At 38.7% G+C, this 12,931-nt stretch overlaps 1 long non-coding RNA gene across 1 annotated transcript; it reads left to right on the plus strand.

Annotated features, from left to right (window-relative positions):
• The first annotated feature begins 2,461 nt into the window (after positions 1 to 2,461).
• On the plus strand, positions 2,462 to 12,931 carry LOC122658476. The gene is made up of 3 exons (XR_006332448.1): positions 2,462 to 2,575; positions 7,399 to 7,401; positions 12,920 to 12,931. It is a non-coding gene; the product is annotated as an uncharacterized LOC122658476 (long non-coding RNA).

Below are 12,931 nucleotides of genomic sequence, written 5' to 3' on the forward strand. Positions count from 1 at the left end.
GAACGCGATGGTCAAAAATACAGTCAAACACTCAGAGAACGGACTGTATGAGTTTTAACTGTTTAAAATTTTCAACTATGGAACCCAAAAATAAGACAATATACGAACATAAATATATCTTTTTAGCCTTTGGTCTTCTTCATGCTTTGATCTACATCAAGAGACCTTGCCTTCTCCGGCGCCAACGCTGCGACAGGAAGTCGAAGGTCCAGGTCGTACCATGATATGACCATAGTCTGTAAGTTCGGGAACGGTAATAACATGGGAACAGATACGAACGGCAATTAAACAGATTATATGGCAATAGCATTTTTCAAAAAAATGGTGCAATAAAGCGCGTACAGAAATTATACAGTATGTGTTTAATACGGTTGCTCTGTAAAATTTCGGGGGCAAAAATACGAGTTTAATCTAGTATAAAGAATGAACTAAAACTGATTGTTTGCAACTAAATTCTAATCTCCTATGCTTAAAGAAACACTATATTAATTGTCATATTAATCGCGTATTAATACATATTTATAAGTTTTAATTACACAAAATAAAAAGCTAAAACCTAAAAGCCCAAAATCCGGTGAGAAAACCCCCAAACCTGAAACTCGAAGACTCTCGTTCTAGCAAACCATCTACTCTTACAGTCAAGGAAAGCACTCTGGTTCTCTGATCAACCTCGAAGACTCTAGCTCTAGTCCATATCCATCAAATCCAAGTATCTTTCATCTCTCTCTCTCTCTCTTGATAAGATTTATTTAGATCTGCCATTCTTCACGAACTAGGGTTTTTTTTTTTATTATTTGTGTTAGTTGTTTTCGATTCATGGTGCAGGGTAATCCCTTTCTTCTTCCTTTTTTTTTTCCCTCTTTCTTCAATTGGTATTTTCTTTTGCTTCATTGCTTGTGACCGTATTATTTTCTCAATTCTCTACTTAGATTTTATGTTAGTCTGGAATTTGGATTCATCAAAGCTGAAATACTAAGAATCACTGAATTCTGGTTCTTTTGGGAGATGGATTTCTTTTTTGGGTGGGGGTGATTGAATTTGTCCCCCTTTTTCGTCTTCCGTTAATCAAACTCTACAGATAGCTATTCTCGTTTTTTATTTTGTGGATTTCATGGGTTATGTGACGGATGATATATATATTTTCTTGTTATAGATAATGTGTTATGGATTTTCTTGTTTGATGAGATCATTTCAATGATGATAATTTGATTTGTTAAATGGTTGTCTGCTTATTATTATTATTATTATTATTATTATTTTGATTGATATATGCTATTATTTGCTATGTTAGATTGTGGTTGATGGATAACCTATCAACATTTGTTTTGATAGACATGGTTAAACTTAATTAATATTAGATGTAGAGATCCAAAAGAATGAGAAATGATTTCAAATTGGAAATCCATATTGGTTTTAAGTGTTCATGAAGACATGAGAGATTATAATTTAGTTGCAAAAAAACCAGTTTGCACCTTGATTTTTATTAGGATAAACTCGTATTTTTGCTCCCTTACTTTTGCAGAGCAACCGTATTAAAACATGTATTAAACATGTACTGTATCATTGTCGTACGCGTTTTATTGCACTGGATTTTTTAAAACACACTAATACCGTATGGGCCGTACGTATCCGTTCCCGTATTATTGTCATACCGGAACTTACTAACATGGTTCAGACCCTAAAAAACTAGTTTTGTTTTTATAATTTTGGAAGTGGGGTACTAGGGAGGAGTTTTTTTTGTTTTCAATCACGTTTTATATCATTTTCTCCCCCTCCTCCAGAAAGTAAGAGAAAAAAAAATTAAGAGCCCGCTTGATAACCTTTCTATTGTTTCTGTGCTGAGAAACAGCAAAAACAGTTTTTTCCGTTTTTATGCTGAAAAACAACTTTTGTAGCATTTGGTAAACCTATTCTTGAAACGTTTTCAAAACACAATTGGAACACCAATGATGTTTGATCAAATCTGTTTCCGGAAACATGTTCTTATACTGTTACCAATAATTACAAAATTGCCCTACTACTTTTCTAAATCAAAATTAGATTTTTGTAATATTACAATGAGAAAATTACTTGGACACCCCCTAGACTATGGCCATTTTGCTTACTATCCCCAACTTTTCAAACAATTACTTGAACACCCCCTGCATTTTACCATTTCTTTCAAGTAGGTCCTTGTTCATTAGTTTCGTGATGATGTCATTGGTTAAATTTGTTGTAATGCCTAAACTACCCTTAAAGGGTAGTGAAGTGACCCTTTTACCCTCTTCCTCATTCTTCTTCTTTTCCTTCTTCTTGCAACCCACCGATTTCAGATTCAAACCCTAATCGATTTCAGAAAAAATTCTTTGTTCCTAAACAAATTTCAAATCAAAATAACCCAAAACCCAATCGATTTCAGATTCAAACCCTAATAAATCTCTCCAGAATCTTCTAACAGAAAAATATTATCCACCGTGGTTTTTGCCTCAGGGAGGGTATAGGTGGGACTGAAACAGAAGAAGAATTAGTAGTAGAAAGCTTTACACCGTAGAATTGCGATTGTGATGATTGGGAGAGAATGAGGATGATTTATGAAGTCTGAACCCTCCTTTTCCCTCTCGTTGTTCTACACTTCTAGGGCAAGAGAAGATACACATGCTTCCTTTCTGGGTTTGAAGAAATCAAATTTTGGACTTTGAAATACAACGGTGTTCGCTCGAGGGATTCAAGTTTAGACTGAGGTGAATTTGACAGATTTCTCCTTTATGTTCTTTCGGTTCGAACTGCTATTGATGGAATAAAATAGATCGAAAAGATTAATTTTTGCTGGTTTTTCATGGAATCAATGCTTGCTTAAATGGAACGACTTGGGATTCCTCTGTTCATAGAGGTAAAAACCTCAATTCTCTCCTTTTGAATCTTAAAATTTGCATCTTTTTGGTCATTTCTCCTTCTGGTTCCTTGTCTGTTTTTTAGGAATTTTTTTTTTTTAATACTTTATAGTGAATTGTTCTACCATTGGTTGAAGACCCTGAACGCTTTCTGAGTTCTGAGCCTTTTTTTTTTTGCTCGGTTGCATTTGGATCCTCTGTCGATGGAACTAATTTCGGTTTATCTCACCTGAACAGGTCCTTGTTCTTGCAGATTCAGCAAACTTGATCTTCAAGGTGCAGGCCTGTTTCTTCTCTCTCTACTCTTATTTTTTTCTTTAATATTTTATTCTGTTTTCAGTTCTGCTTACTCTGATTTCAGCCCTTACCCTATAACTAATATTTTCTCTTACTCTTCTCTTTTTTTTACCACTATAATCTGCCCAGAATTCCACCATCTTCTTCCTAATTTCAGATATCGAAACCTTTTGTTTTCGGCTGAATTGCCACCTAATTCAACTCGCATAATTTCAGTTTTTTTTCTTCAGTTTCATATTAATCTCCTAAAAACCAGTCCTTTAATTTTTTTGTTTTCAACTTAGCTTGGAACTTATCTCTCTGCAACTCCACCCCTACTCCCTCTAGGGTTCCACCAATTGAAAAAAAAAAAAGAGAAGAAGAAGAAGAAGAGCAGAGAGGGCGAGAAACCGAGAATCCCTCCCGATGTACCCATCATACGTGATGGTGACAATGGTGAGGTTCGGTCCTGCCTCTGCAGCTGAACTGTAGTTGCAGGAAGAAGAAGAAGAAGAAGAAAGAAGGAGGAGGGTAAGTTGGTCATTTAACTTAACTTCATAAGTTTAAGTTAAATAACTCATATGGGTAACATGGACATTTCCATTTAAACACTAACAGCAGACTAACACTGTCAGATTTCAGGGGGTATCAAGTAATTGTTTGAAAAGTTGAGGATAGTAAGCAAAATGGCCATAGTCTAGGGGGTATCCAAGTAATTTTGACGACACACAGGAACAGTCAATCTGGTGGCTGAATATGAGCATGAGCCTAGTGAGGCTGATGATGATGATAGTTATGGTAAGCGTCAGTATTGCTATGTTATGTTATTCACCCCCTCTTGGCTACGCAGAAAGTTCCCAATGAAAAAGATGAAGAGTTAGCGGTGTCAATGGGTCGGGTTGGGCTGGGCCTGCCCTAAACCCTAACCCAACCCTAGGGGCCTTAATCTAAACACTAACCCAACCCAACCGTGGCAGGGCCTAAGAATCCCTCAACCCAGTCCGACCCTGCCAGGGTTTTCCCTAACCCAACCCGGCCCTGATTGACCCTGGTAGGGTCGGGTTGGCCCTGATTGACCCTGTCCCTGACCCTGACTTTAATTTTTATTTATTTTTTTTGGAAATGGTTTTTCTTATGCCTGTAATTTTTACTATGTCAAAGTTGATCAGATTGTAAGTTTCTAGGATTGTCAGCATTGTGATTGTCATATTCCGCCTCTTGCAAGTAAAATATTTTAACTGAATTTGAAGCAGTAAAAGTGAACAGCTTATAAACAGTACACTCAATGAATCTCGTTAGCTTGAGATCTGAAATTTCTCCCCATTCTGCTTTCCTTTCTAAGCTTAATTATGTATGAATATCAATAGGGAAAGAAAAAACTTGAAAGTCAAAAGATAGAAGATAGATCGCAAGAAGAAAAATAACTGCAGTACTACAAGTCCTCAGTAATGAAATCAAACATGTACATACCATCACACTAACCCGAAGGCCGGGTTACTAAAAGCCACAAAAAAACCATTCAATAATCCAAGATAAATTTAAGAAAAAAAAAATTATCTAAGAAAAGACGTATGGATTTGGGTACCTATCCATTTCCATCTATTAATTCAAAAGTTCAAGAGATCTCTGTTTTACATTCTACACCCAGTTTTGTCGTCCATGCCTTTGCCCTCTGCCACCGAGAGCTGTAAAAAAAAGGGTAATTTACACATACCACCCCTGAGGTTTGACAAAAGGATAATTTTACGCCCCAGTTTTGAAAAATTCTGCGTACCCCCCTGAGGTTTGCAAACAGTAACAAATAAGCCCATTCCGTCAGTTCATGACTAATAGTGTTAAAAATAAGAGGTGAACTGACAAAATTACCCTTGTAAAAAAAAAAAAACCTGCAACTCATCTTCCATGAGTTGCAAGTTTCAAACCCCTTCAACCCTTCAAAAATTCACTCTATGGCCTTTCTCCTTCTTCCTGCTTCTCTTCTGTAGGGGTCGAAATTCGAAGAAGGATCAAAGAAACAACAATGGCATTCCGAATTGGTGGCCTGGTTGAAATCTGCAGCAAAGAAGAGGGGGTCGTGGGTTCTTACTACTCTGCAGAGATTATCTTTCCAGTAAAAAAGACTCATTTCCTGGTAGAATATAAGAATCTTTTAGCCCAAGACGGGAATCGATTGTTGAGAGAGATCGTCTGTGCTGATGAAGTAAGGTCTTATCCTCCTGCAATTCAAGTTTCTAAGTTTGGTCTGTTCGACAGAGTGGATGCCTACGACAAAGATGGATGGTGGGTTGGGACGATCACTAGAAAAAAACAAGTCCAGGTATCAAGTGTACTTCGAAATCACTGGAGAAGGAATTGCCTACTCAGTTTCTCAATAGAGAGTTCATCAGGAGTGGAAAAATGGCAGATGGGTACCTTCTCGATAAAGTATGGTTCTTGGTCATTTTGTCTTTCTTCTCCCCCCTCCGTATTTTAGCTTCTTTGGCACATTCTTTTGGCTTCTTGAATCACATCAATGCATCAAGGGTTCTTTGGATTTTGATACTTCATCTTGTGCTTTTCCGTAACAAAGTTTTTCAATTCATTAGTTTGCAAGACTGATTGCCTTGTCATTGCTAATTTGTTCTTGATCTGGTATCTCTTCTCTCAGGCCCCTGAAACTGTTTGGTTCCACAGCAGAGATAGAGAGGAATGAAGGAGGTGGAGCTGTAGAATGCAGAAAGGGTTTTGAAACCTGCAACTCATCTTCCCCAATTGATTTGGGGAAGATGAGTTGCAGGTTTTTTTCTTTTTTTTCTTTTTTTGCAAGTGTAATTTTGTCAGTTCACCTCTTATTTTTAACACTGTTAGTCATGAACTAACGGAATGGGCTTATTTGTTACTGTTTGCAAACCTCAGGGGGGTACGCAGAATTTTTCAAAACTGGGGCGTAAAATTATCCTTTTGTCAAACCTCAGGGGTGGTATGTGTAAATTACCCTAAAAAAAATCATCTACAGCAGCCCCATCTCCCCAACCCCCCTCTCGACTCCAACAGTAACAACCTATTCTCCTTTCATTACCCCCTGCTGTAAGCTTGTAACAGCGAACAAACAAAAACCCTCGACGTTCACAGCAAAACACTCATCCCTCCGACTCTGATTCCCACACAATTCCTTGACCCCAAACCAAATAACTTCTTCAATTTTCACTGAAAATCACCCCACCCATTTGACTAAAAAAAAAAACCACTGTCAATTCCCAGCGAAAACGCCCACCACCCCTTTTTTTCTCTCTGAAACTTCGATCAACCCCTTCTAGGGTTCGACCCAGTGAAAAGAAAAAAAAGGAGAAAGAGCAAAGAGAAGAGAGCGAGAGATAGAACCAAGAGAGAGATACGGAAGAAGAAGAACAATTGGACATACCTAATTGGTCCAAACTCGCCTTGCAGTTCTCCTCGTCAGCCTTCTCCTCCAAAGTCCAAACGAGAACGATAGAAGAGGCTAATCCAGACACTTGGGTGGGAGAGGAAACGAAATGTTAGGACTCAGGAGATCAAGGTTCTTCGTTTTCTAAACCAATTTAAATCCTACGGTTCTAACAAAACAAAAAACTTAAATCCTACGGTACAAAATATAGACCTCCAAAAGCCCAACCTATATAGCACAGGGTCTAGTCGGGTCGGGCTGGGCTAAGCCCGGGGCCTAAACCCGAACCCGACCCGACCCTACCAAGGCAAGGGTAATGCTAAACCCAATCCCGCCCTTCGGGTTGAAAAATCAGGGTCGGGTCCGGGCCGGGCTCAAAGCGGGTTTGGGCCGGCCGGGTTTTTTTGACAGGCCTAGTTTCGAAGCAAGTTAGCCTCTATATGTGGCACATGGGCTTCCCATGTCATAGTGCTGCTGAAGCATTGCACCTACTCTTCCACATAATACGTATAAGTGTTGTTGGTGATTGGTGACGTATCTCCACACAATCCAGCAAGTTTTCCGTCGAAAAGTGGGATTCCAATTTTTTCAAGTTTCTTGGAGCTTCACTGTCGAGACAACCAAGAGCACCGAGACCAGTCAAGTTAAAGCATAACTCAAAGGGGGGTTTGGTTCAATCTCGGTTGAATCGAAATTGAGATCTCGACCAAAACATTGTAGTTTTCCATTGCGCCTTCCATCTCGTCTCGCCTTTTGAAAATAACGAGATATTACAAAGATCTTGGAGAGTTCTTGATCCATGTACTGAACCTGTTCGTGATTGTATGAGAAGAAGAAGAAAGAAGAAAGGATGTCATAGCATGGTCACGCAAGATCTCGGCAATTGTCTCGGTTTCGACAAGGATCAATTCGAGATAGGGTGCAAAATAAGAAGAAAACATTTTCTTAGTCGAAATTTCGGTATTACGCCAAAATGTCACAAAGTCAGTTGTATAAATACCACCTTGTTTCGATTTTTCTCAGTCAAAATTTTGACCTATTCTCGGTAAACTCGACTGGTTTCTCCAGTTTGTGAAGAAAACAGCTCCAAATCACTCATTTGCTCATAATCTTACCAAAAAAAAGCTTGGAACACTTGGATTTGATGCTCAAGAACAACATTTGGAAGAGATTTGCTACCCAACAACCTTTGGAGGAATTTTGAACTTGAAGGCCCGACACTTGTTCAATATTAGGATTAGCTTATAGGGATAGGGGTGACTTGGTACTTGGTAGTTGTTGGTTTGTATTGTTAAATGTTGACTCAAAATATATTTGACTCTATATAACAGACATTGTTAGATGTATGATTTATTAAATGGTTCATAATTTGATGTCTTTTCATTCCTATTGCTTATTTAAGTTGTTCTTCTTGAATTATATATGTTTTAATAATAAAGATTGTGTGGAATAGGTCAAATGTGTGTGTGTGTGTATATATATATTGTTAAGTATCGAGCTATGCTGTGAGAATCTCGATTGGACTGTTCCTAGTTCTAATCCAGATTCCTTGCTATGGTGTCCTTGTACTTAGATTAGGTTTCTAAGTCTTAGTCCTAGTTTTTAGTTCTAGTTACATTATGATTCCTAGTTGTAATATTGATTGTAATTTAAATCTATAAATAAAGCTATGGGACAGGAGGCTAATCAATTCGATCACAAGTTTTCTCTCCTGTCCCTCTTCTCCATTCTCCTCCTCCATCTCGTCTTTTCACTCTCTCGGTTCTGGTATTCCAATATGTATATATACACACACACACATACACTACCAACCTCGGTCGGTCCCAAGTCAAACTACCATTTTGGGTGTGATTTATAGAAAACTAAGGGTTCCACCATGTTTGTAGGGCCTAAAATAGGCTGTCTTATAGTTTCGTGACCTAATTAGGTCATATGGCCCCCGAAACTAAGGGCCAAAATTTGGAAAAAAAATATCTCTCCGAGATCTGGTCGATTTTCCGAGACAACTCAGTTTTTGGGTTGATCAAAACCAGCCAAGATACCGAGACCTCAAACCTTGTGTGTTAGGCCTCTCACCTAACTGTGTAGGTGGTCTCTCACTAGCTCCAGCCTTGGTATCACACCAAGGTTTCCCTACTACATCCACAATAGGGCAGTTCTGAATCCCACAAAAGCATGCTTTGTCCCTACTCATTTATAATCTTGCAACAATACTAGAAAATAGCAACTCTTTAAGCACAAGCAAGAGAGTCTTGGATAAACATGGTGGAGGGTCGGTTAGGAGAAGAGGAAAGCCTGGAAGAAATCAGAACTGTAGGGGGAAAGAGAGAAGAGGGAACACACATGCACAATCACTTCTTGCACAAACCAGCAAGTTCGACTTCAATATTCAATTCTCAAATCTTATATTCTGTTGCTCTCCTACGATTAAAATAAATAAATCGAAAATAGCCTCGCATAAGAATAAAAACTTAACTAAAAGAGAAACAACCCAAAAATGAAACTAACCAAAGTAGGAAACTACCAAAATAAGCCATATCTAAGAAAAAGGAAGCTACCTAAGAAGCTCCTACGTAATCTACCCATTTCAAATAAATATTGCATCCTATGCTTAGTTAGTAAGTTCGGAAACGGCAATTGAACGGGAACGGATACGTACGGCAATTAAACGGACTAGACGGCAATAATACTTTTAAAAAATATGGCGTAATAAAACGCATACGGCAATAATACGATACGCATTTAATACATGTTTAATACGGCCACTCTATAAGCAAAAATACGGGCATATATTCACTATGTAACAGACATTCACACCTAATAAACAAAATCATAGCATATACACAATGATTTTAGTGTGTGGTTTTAGAATCTTTAACCAAAAACAAAAACGATCTTCGTATCTCCAAGATAATTGAAGCATTGGGGAACCAGAATTTTCTATCATTCTCTGTTCTCAACTTGTGTTACTTCCACTAATTACAGCCTTAATCAGAGAGCTAAGCTTAAATCTTCAGATTAACATTCAATGTACTTTAAAATAAAATATAAAAAAAAAAAAAAAACAAATCGAACCAATGCAAGTACACCTTTATTCTGGGTTAAAGGGGGTGGTTCTTTTAGAATCTTTGTCCTGTAGCATAGCTTAGCAAGGTTATTTGTTCTACATAAATCTTCAAATCTGCAATTGCCATTTCCAAATCTCTAAAGCAATGGTGCTTGATTTGAGTATAATTGATTAAAAATTAGTCAAAACACTCAAGCCACCACCATCTATTCCCATTACTTAAGCTTCAAATACATCCAAAACGGAAAGCTATTTTAAGATTGAAGAACTTATTGGGTTTGAAATGATGATCAGAACTTGGGTTCTTTCATTAATTCACATCTGGGTTTCGAATTGAATAATACAAAAGATGTTGTATTGACTAACACAACAATGGAACCAAGAGCAAAAAGAGGGGGGTTGAGGAGTAAAGAAATAAGAAGCGGCAGAAAGACATCGTCACATGAGACAAAAAAAAAATCACAAAGGGCTTAACATTCAATAATGCTATTTACATTCACAGCAGATAGTATAACTTACAGGAGCGAGAGGATGAGAAAGGGGCAAAGAATGGAAGAGGAACAGAGCCTGTCCGCCACTCCACCGCTGCAATTAACCTTGAACGGAGATGGAGAATAGGAAGGGAGCAGGGGCTAGGGGGTATTGAACCTTATATGAAGTCTCGCCGGCCGCCGTTGAACGGAGACGGAGAGGAAGCAGGTGATCGAGCAGCACCGCAGCAGACGGCTAGGTTTCCAAGACTGAAGAGAAGACCAGAGCTTTTTACCCTTTTTGCGAACTGAAGGGGTTTTGCGCGTTTTCTCATTTTACCTTCAGTTTTTTTTTTTTTTTTTTTTTACGTATTATACGCGATTAATACGTATTTATACGGGTATAAAACAGCAACACTCAAAGAACGTGTTTTTTAGTAAATATACGGATATATATGGCATAATATGTTTTTTTGAATTAAACATTCAGATACGTTTAATACGTATATAATGCGCAAACTTACTAACTAAGATCCTATGTAAACTACTAGCCCTTGCTAGACCAGAAAACTAGTTTAGAATCAGTCTTTGGTTTGGGCCTCCAAAGTGGGTCATGTTGGTCCAGCCAGGCTAAGACAACTATATCAGCTCTCCTCCTCTAAAAAGAACTTGACTCCGACATGTTTGGATAGGGTCCAAGAATGCTGTTCGAGTGAACTCGCCTTAAGGAGAAATGTACCATCTGTCTTCTTGAGTTTGATAGATGGAAGATCCTTTACTTGGAGGAATTTCATCTCAAGTCCACCATGATAAAAGGAATATGAATTTTAATAACCACAATGCTTGGTTTTCTTGTCATACAACCATGGGTGTCCCAAAAGAATGTGGCACTTTCAAAGGGAGGACATCATGTTGTACCTGATTAATCAGTCTACCAATGGAATATGTGAGAAAACACCTTTCATTAACCTTGAGATTTGTATTGTTCATCCACGCAACCTTGTAGGGATTCGGATGAGGTTCCGTTTTTAAACCCAACTTACGAACAACATCTTCAGTGACAATGTTGGTGCAACTGCCTGAGTCAATCACCATATCACATAGGTTGCCATTGCATCGAACCTGCTCTGAAAAATATTGTTACGGCACCACTCTTTATAGGTCTGTCAAAAAAGCCAAGCTGACCCGAACCTGCCTTGAGCCCGACCTGGACTTGACCCTGATTTTTCAACCCGAAGGGCAGGATTGGGTTTAGCATTACCCTGGCCCTGGCAGGGTCGGGTTGGGTTTGGATTTAGGCCTCGGGCTTAGCCCATTCCGGCCCGACCCGACCCGACCCTATGCTATATAGGTTGGGCTTTTGGGGGTCTACTATATTTTGTACCGTAGGATTTAAGTTTTTTCGTTTTTGTTAGAACCGTAGGATTTAAATTGGTTTAGAAAACGAAAAACCCTCATCTCCTAGGTCGTAACATTTCGTTTCCTCTATTTCCTCTCTTTCCTCTCCCACCCAAGTGTCTGGAAATCTGGATTAGATGGTTTAGAAAACGAAAAACCCTGATCTCCTAAGTCCTAACATTTCGTTTCCTCTCCTACCCAAGTGTCTGGATTAGCCTCATCTATCGTTCTCGTTTGGACTTTGGAGGAGAAGGCTGACGAGGAGAACTGCAAGGCGAGTTTGGACCAATTAGGTATGTCCGATTGTTCTTCTTCTTCTTCCATTTCTCTCTCTTGGTTCTGTCTCTCGATCTCTTCTCTTTACTCTTTCTCTTTTTTTTTTTCTTTTCACTGGGTCGAACCCTAGAAGGGGTTGATCGAAGTTTCAGAGGGAAAAAAAGGGGTGGTGGGCGTTTTCGCTGGCAATCGACAGTGGTTTTTTTTAAGTCAAATGGGTGGGGTGATTTTCGGTTAAAATTGAAGAAGTTATCTGGTTTGGGGTCAAGGAATTGGGTGGGAATGAGAGTCGGAGGGATGAGTGTTTTGCTGTGAACGTCGAGGGTTTTTGTTTGTTTGTTTGTTTGTTTGTTCGCTGTTACAGGCTTACAGCAGGGGGTAATGAAAGGAGAATAGGTTGTTACTGTTGGAGTCGAGAGGGGGGTTGGGGAGATGGGGCTGCTGTAGATGATTTTTTTTACAGCTCTCGGTGGCAGAGGGCAAAGGCATGGACGACAAAACTGGGTGTAGAATGTAAAACAGAGATCTCTTGAACTTTTGAATTAACAGATGGAAACGGATAGATACCCAAATCCATGTCTTTTCTTAGATAATTTTTTTTTCTTCTTAAATTTATCTTGGATTATTGAATATTTTTTTTGTGGCTTTTAGTAACTCGGCCTTCGGGTTAGTGTGATGGTATGTACATGTTTGATTTCATTACTGAGGACTTGTAGTACTGCTGTTATTTTTCTTCTTGCGATCTATCTTCTATCTTTTGACTTTCAAGTTTTTTCTTTCCCTATTGATATTCATACATAATTAAGCTTAGAAAGGAGAGCAGAATGGGGAGAAATTTCAGATCTCAAGCTAACAAGATTCATTGAGTGTAGTGTTTATAAGCTGTTCACTTTTACTGCTTCAAATTCAGTTAAAATATTTTACTTGCAAGAGGCGGAATATGACAATCACAATGCTGACAATCCTAGAAACTTACAATCTGATCAACTTTGACATAGTAAAAATTACAGGCATAAGAAAAACCATTTCCAAAAAAAAAAAATAAAAAATTAAAGTCAGGGACAGGGACAGGGTCAATCAGGGCCAACCCGACCCTACCAGGGTCAATCAGGGCCGGGTTGGGTTAGGGAAAACCCTGGCAGGGTCGGACTGGGTTGAGGGATTCTTAGGC

The sequence above is a fragment of the Telopea speciosissima genome, chromosome 4 (genome assembly GCF_018873765.1).
Source record: "Telopea speciosissima isolate NSW1024214 ecotype Mountain lineage chromosome 4, Tspe_v1, whole genome shotgun sequence".
Taxonomy (NCBI): Eukaryota; Viridiplantae; Streptophyta; class Magnoliopsida; order Proteales; family Proteaceae; genus Telopea; species Telopea speciosissima.